This window comes from Myotis lucifugus, unplaced genomic scaffold, assembly GCF_000147115.1.
Source record: "Myotis lucifugus unplaced genomic scaffold, Myoluc2.0 scaffold_33, whole genome shotgun sequence".
Lineage (NCBI taxonomy): Eukaryota > Metazoa > Chordata > Mammalia > Chiroptera > Vespertilionidae > Myotis > Myotis lucifugus.
The window spans coordinates 1754234-1760013 of NW_005871081.1; the positions used below are offsets into that span (position 1 = coordinate 1754234).

Below are 5780 nucleotides of genomic sequence, written 5' to 3' on the forward strand. Positions count from 1 at the left end.
CAGAGTGGAAGAGAGAGAGGGAGAGAGAGAGAGAGAGAATCATTAATCTCCTGCCTCCTCCATGCACCACACTGGGGAAAGAGCCTGCAACCCGGGCATGTGCCCTGACTGGGAATGGAATTGTGACCTCCTGGTTCATAGGTCCACGCATAACCACTGAGCTACGCTGGCCGGGCCATTGATTGTTTCTTGTATGTGCCCTGACTGGGGATTGAACCCACAACCTTAGCATATCAGGACTATGCTCTAACTAACTGAGCTACCTGGCAAGGGCCTCGTGTGTTTTCAAGGAAAGCAATTTAAAAGGTAGAATTGTTCTACAACAAAGTACCTAGGAATGCTCCCAAGCTACTTTACAAAATCTGTGAGAAGAAACCACATTTTCTTATTTCTTTTACTTTAACTGTAGACAGTCCCCAAATTGCTCAGTTTGAATCCCTTTGAAAAAGAAATTACATACTTTTCTTGGCCTTAGGTACATTTCATCTAGCAATTGGAAAAAGGATAACCCTGTTAGGCCAGTGATTTAAATCCAGGCAAAATAAACACCGCACTTGGCATGTAAGTAGCTAGTTTAAACAGACTCTTCACTCTGAGCTTACCTCCTTCCTCAGTTCTGCTTCCTGAGTATGAATAAGGCCATTGACCACCTTTTAGAAAATTTTTAAGAGTGGTGGAAAGTTGGAGACATTCTCCTGGTTAAATTTAGTTGTCTTTTTTTTTTCCCAAGTGTGGTACAATTAAAAAAAAATTTTTTTAAAAAAATAAACTTGCTGAGTGAATTCACATGCCAGGCACTGGGGCTAGGTGCTGGAAGTCCCTCCCTTCCCCAGACCCTGCTCTGAATGCAGAAGTTTTTCAAGTGGAGAAAATATTGGGTTAATCAACAAATGTATTCAAATAGGCTTTGATTGACTATGTTCCAGTTCTAGGCACTTGGGAGACACCAGAGAACAAAACACAAAGACCTCATTCCCATGGGCCTACATTCCCATATTTACTGAATAATGGATTGTGCTGAGAAAGGTGTAGTGAGCTGGGACACAGAATTAGCTTAAAACACGTGCCCTGTCTCTAGGGAATTGTTAAATTACTACAGGAACGAATAAGATAATGGTGAATAAAATGAGCCAGTTAGAAATTCTCACAGGCAAAACTGCATGGAAGAGGCTAAGAGGGTGGTGGGAAGGCAGAGAAAGAACTGGAAAGGGCTCACCAGAGGTGGTGATGGTGGTGGGGCGGGGAGGGGGGTGTGTGTTGTGATTTGAGGAAGGGTGCCTGGGCTGCCGGTCACCCACACACATACAGGACTGGGGGGATTTTCAAGTAAGGCAAGCTCAGTGAGTGAGGGTGTGGAGCATGGCTGATTGTGATGTGTTTGCAAGGCATCACTTCTGGCCTCACCAGGATGGTGACTTTACCCATTCTTTCCTGACTCAAAGCTTTCTTTCTTTCTTTTTTTTTTTTTTTAAATCTGAACAATAAAGATTTAATTAAATAAAAAAATTTGAATTACAGAGAAATAATAAATACTTTTTAGCATAAAAAATTTATTTTAAAGAACTCACAGACACCCATGACACTTCCAAATGTACAGAACAAAAAGCACTCGAGAACTTGACGGAAAAGGGCTTGCGGCGGAGTGGGGTCCTCCCGGCAGCTGGCTGAGGGCTGGCTCAGTTCACCTCCAGGACCTCGGTCTCTGGCAGGCCGAAGCTGGTCTTGTGCTTGTCGAAGAGCTTCACCAGGGCCTCCATGTACATGGCGTGGTACAGGTCGACGTCCCGCTGGGTCGGGTGCTCCAGCTTGGGAAGGGTGATGGGCTTGGAGTAAGGCAGCAGCCTCCAGGTGTCAGAGAAGAGGCCTCGGCCATGGAAGATGCACGGGGCGAAGCCAATGTGCTTCTGGAACTTGCTCTGGACCCATCGGCCCCAGGAGCCCACTTCAAAGATCACTTGCTTGTAGACCTCATTCTCTCCGAACGAGTAGGTGGGAACAAGGTCGGCTCCATGTCGCAGGGCCAGTTTCACAAAGCCCTTGTGGTTGTGCAGGATGACCACATTCTTGCCGGGCACGGAGCTCAGGGACTCGGCTGCGCCCCCCAGTGCGATGATGATGGCATTGCCACTCCCGTTCTTTGAAAGCAAGTAGTCTATGGTGCCCCGGTTCACCGGGCAGAAGCCTCCGGAGATCAGGTACTCCCTCAGCACTGGCACCCGAAAGTTGCCGGCCAGCGTGGCCAGGTGGGGCCTTATGCCGGGAAACTTCTTGCTCACTTCCGTGGCCTCTGTGCTGAAGTTGCAGAAGGCACCCACAGCCATGATGCCATGGGGGTGGTATCCCAAGATGTAGTTCCTGGTGGTCAGCAGGTTGTGAGTCTTCACCAGCCGGATGGGAAAGTAGTCTCGAAAGCAGCGCCACACAGCCCAATTTCGGACCCACTGTGACCGCCACCTTTCTTGGGCGTGTTCCAGTCAAACACCAGCCAGGTGAAGTAGAGCACAGCGATGAGCCAGCAGTCGGTGCATAACGTGTACACGAGGATGATGCTGCAGGCTACCCCAGCACGAGGAAGGTCAGGACATACTGTAGCACCGCGATGACCTGTAGCTGCTTTTCCACTTTGGACCTAGGGGAATCCTGTTCGGGAGCCATATGTCGGGGTCCAACCCCAGCAGGTGCAGGGGTTCCCAAAGGTGTGGATGGAGTTGGCAAAGAAGGAATGATACGGAGACAGCGTTCAGTTGATCAGCAGCCTAGCCAGGATCTCTAGCCAGGATCTCCAGCCAAGTTCTGTCTTTTATTGTCTTGTTACATCTGCATTTATACCAGTTGATTTTAATCCTGTCAATTTCTATTCCAAAGGTTAGGGCGTTTCTTATCTCCATTCCAGGGAGTAAAGATTATGTAGCTTAAGGGTGGTTGTTGGTAGTTAAAGTGATTAACTACCCGCCTGGCATTTAGTTAAGGGGTTTTATTCCCTCCCTAACTTCAGGGAAAAATCCCTGCCTGGGGAAATAACCTTTCTCGGAGAGGTGACCTTGGTTAAAACACATAGCGCCAAGAAGGTGAGCAAACATATTAAGAACAGTATGCCATATACTCCAGGTCCCTTGAAACATATGCTGTGCAGATGTTTCTTCCCTGCAGCGACTGTGTCAAGCAACAAGGATGGACCGGCTTCTGGCACTTCCTCATGGAGCTTACATTCTAGAGAGGAAGCTGGCACAGCTAAACATGTGAATAAGCAAGACAATTTTAGATAGTGGCAAGAAAATAAAGCAGGATAGGGCCATAAAGGGAAAGGGGGTGGGAAAGCTATCATAGAAAAGGGTGACCAGTGTGTGTGGGGGGGGGGGTGGGGAGCAGGTAATCGTGGGCAGAGTTCCAACGTGTGGATTAGGAAGTAGAGAGCATGGCAGGTCTCTGAACAAAGTGGTAGTTAGGAAAGGTAAGTCTAACAGTAACCTGTCATGCATGAGATGAGCAATGGAGGAGATGCCCTCACACCTCTGCCCCATCTGAGTTTCAGAGCACTTACCGAAGAGGGCCATGGGTCCCGTTCCCTCTTACAGAAAACACATAGTGGCCTCAGCCCACACTGTTACTGGGAAGAGGAGGAGACCTTGGTGTTCTTGTCTTCTTTTTTTTTTTATTTTTTAAATATATTTTATTGATTTTTTTACAGAGAGGAAAGGAGAGGGTTAGAGAGTTAGAAACATCGATGAGAGAGAAACATCGATCAGCTGCCTCCTGCACATCTCCCACTGGGGATATGCCTGCAACCAAGGTACATGCCCTTGACCGGAATCGAACCTGGGACCCTTGAGTCTGCAGGCTGACGCTCTATCCACTGAGCCAAACCGGTCAGGGCATGTTCTTGTCTTCTTGAAGAAAAGATTTCAATCAAGACACAAGGTGTAGAAAAGCAAGCAAGAATGTATTGACCGCAGCAAAAACATACTTAGGGCCCTGAAACAAGGAAGGACATAGAAGAAGCAATAGGAGAGCCTAGGCTGGGCTGCCTTGGCTCACTGGGAAGTCAGAGACTTCCTGCACACCCCCGACTGGGGATTGAGCCCACGACCTGGGCATGTGCCCTGACCAGGAATTGAACCAGTGACCTCTTGGTTCCTGGGTTGACACTCAATCTGAGCCACACAGGCCAGGCACAAACCATTTACCCTTAAGTGTCCTTGGTTTAGGGAAGATAGGATTTACTAGGTGTCTGCAAACTGTCTTAGTTTGCCTATTGAGCTTGTCCTGGAATTTTCCTAGCTTCTCACTTTTCTATAACAACACCGTCTACCGGTGTTCAAACTAGAGCTCCGAGTTCTGCATCAGCATTCTCTAAAATAAATACCAAATCCCACATGCTGAATATTTTAGAAGCATTTCAAGGTCTACTCTATTAAAAAAAGGAGGAGGAAAGATTTTGCTAATAGTCATTGCAACTGCCAAAGTCAAATGTTCACTCCAAAGTTTTAAATGGCGATGGCTGTCCATTTTTCAGATATAACATAAAATAAAATGGTTTCTTGTAAAAATGACCAAAACAAACAACAACAACAAAAATGACACTAGAAACCTCTCCTTTACAGTCTTTCCTCTTCCCCAGCTTTCTAACCATTAACAGTCAGAATCTGAGTGTTATAGGTGATGGAAACGGCACCAGGTGGGGTCAGTCAGACCAAACCTGGGTTCAGCAACCTTGGTACTTGGGTTCTGGCTAGGAAAGAATTCAGAGCCAAGACCCAAACTGTAAGAAAACATTTATTTGGTAAACCACAGAGGTAGGAAAAACTCTTTACGAGTTATAGTGGTGAAGGAAGGGCCCTTGGAGGTTGGGAGTGAGAAAGCTGATGGTAAGGTGCCTGGGTCAGGGAGAGGCACCAGCCTGCTCCGGGGGAGGGAGAGCACACTGGGTCCTCAGTCCTCAGGGTTTTCAGGGTGGAGGTTTTAGGGAAGGTCCCAGGAGAAGATCTTAATAGAATATTCAGCAGTTTTCCAGGTGTGGCCTTTCAGGGTTGTGGTCTCCACTGATTGATTGGGGCCCACAGGGGCAGGGGCTCATTATTCAATGCAGCTGGTCCTGAGGGTGACCTGGGGTTTTGTTTGCTTATAGGGGAGCTGAAAACAACTGAGGTATAGATGTTATCTCTAGGGAGGAAAGGTCAGGGGGGCCAACCCTCTGGAGCAGCACTATGCTAGGCACCAGGAGCTTTCCACCCTGGTGATCTTCCATACCTTGTGTCTAAGTGCCTACATGACATCGGGATGGGTTTTCCAAGATGCTCATTTAATGTGAGCTTTTATAATCACTTTGACTAGTGTCTACGTTTGCACACACAGAGATAAGGAAATCAACACGGCGGGGAAAGCTCTGGGTGGACTGGGCGGCAAGGGCCCCCCTTCACGAGCCCAGGACCTCAGGGCTCAGAGGTCACCAGTGCCAGGAAACCAGGTGGGAAGGGGGCGGCGGGAAGTGAAAGGGCGGGGCCAGGCGGCCCGGAGGAAAGTGGGGGTGTGGGGATGGGCTTGGGGGCAAGGGGGGCGGTGGGTGGGAAGACCGGCAAGGCCTGAGATGTCCGGGAGGAGGGGCGGAGCAGGGCCGGGGCGAGGTGGGGTAGGTGCCGGGACTAAGGTGGGGGGTGTGGCCTGGGGAGGGGGCAGGGGGTGTTGTAGCGGGAAGTGGGAGGCGGGGCGGGAGGCGGGGCCGGGGAGAGAGGCGGGGCAAGGCCCGGGGCGGGCGCTGGACGAGTCCTTCGGTGTGGCCCCCG

The 5780-nt window shown here is 49.3% G+C and overlaps 1 pseudogene; it reads right to left on the reverse strand.

Annotated features, from left to right (window-relative positions):
- Window positions 1–1676: 1676 nt before the first annotated feature.
- LOC102439214 lies at window positions 1677–2655 on the reverse strand (annotated as a pseudogene).
- Window positions 2656–5780: the final 3125 nt, after the last annotated feature.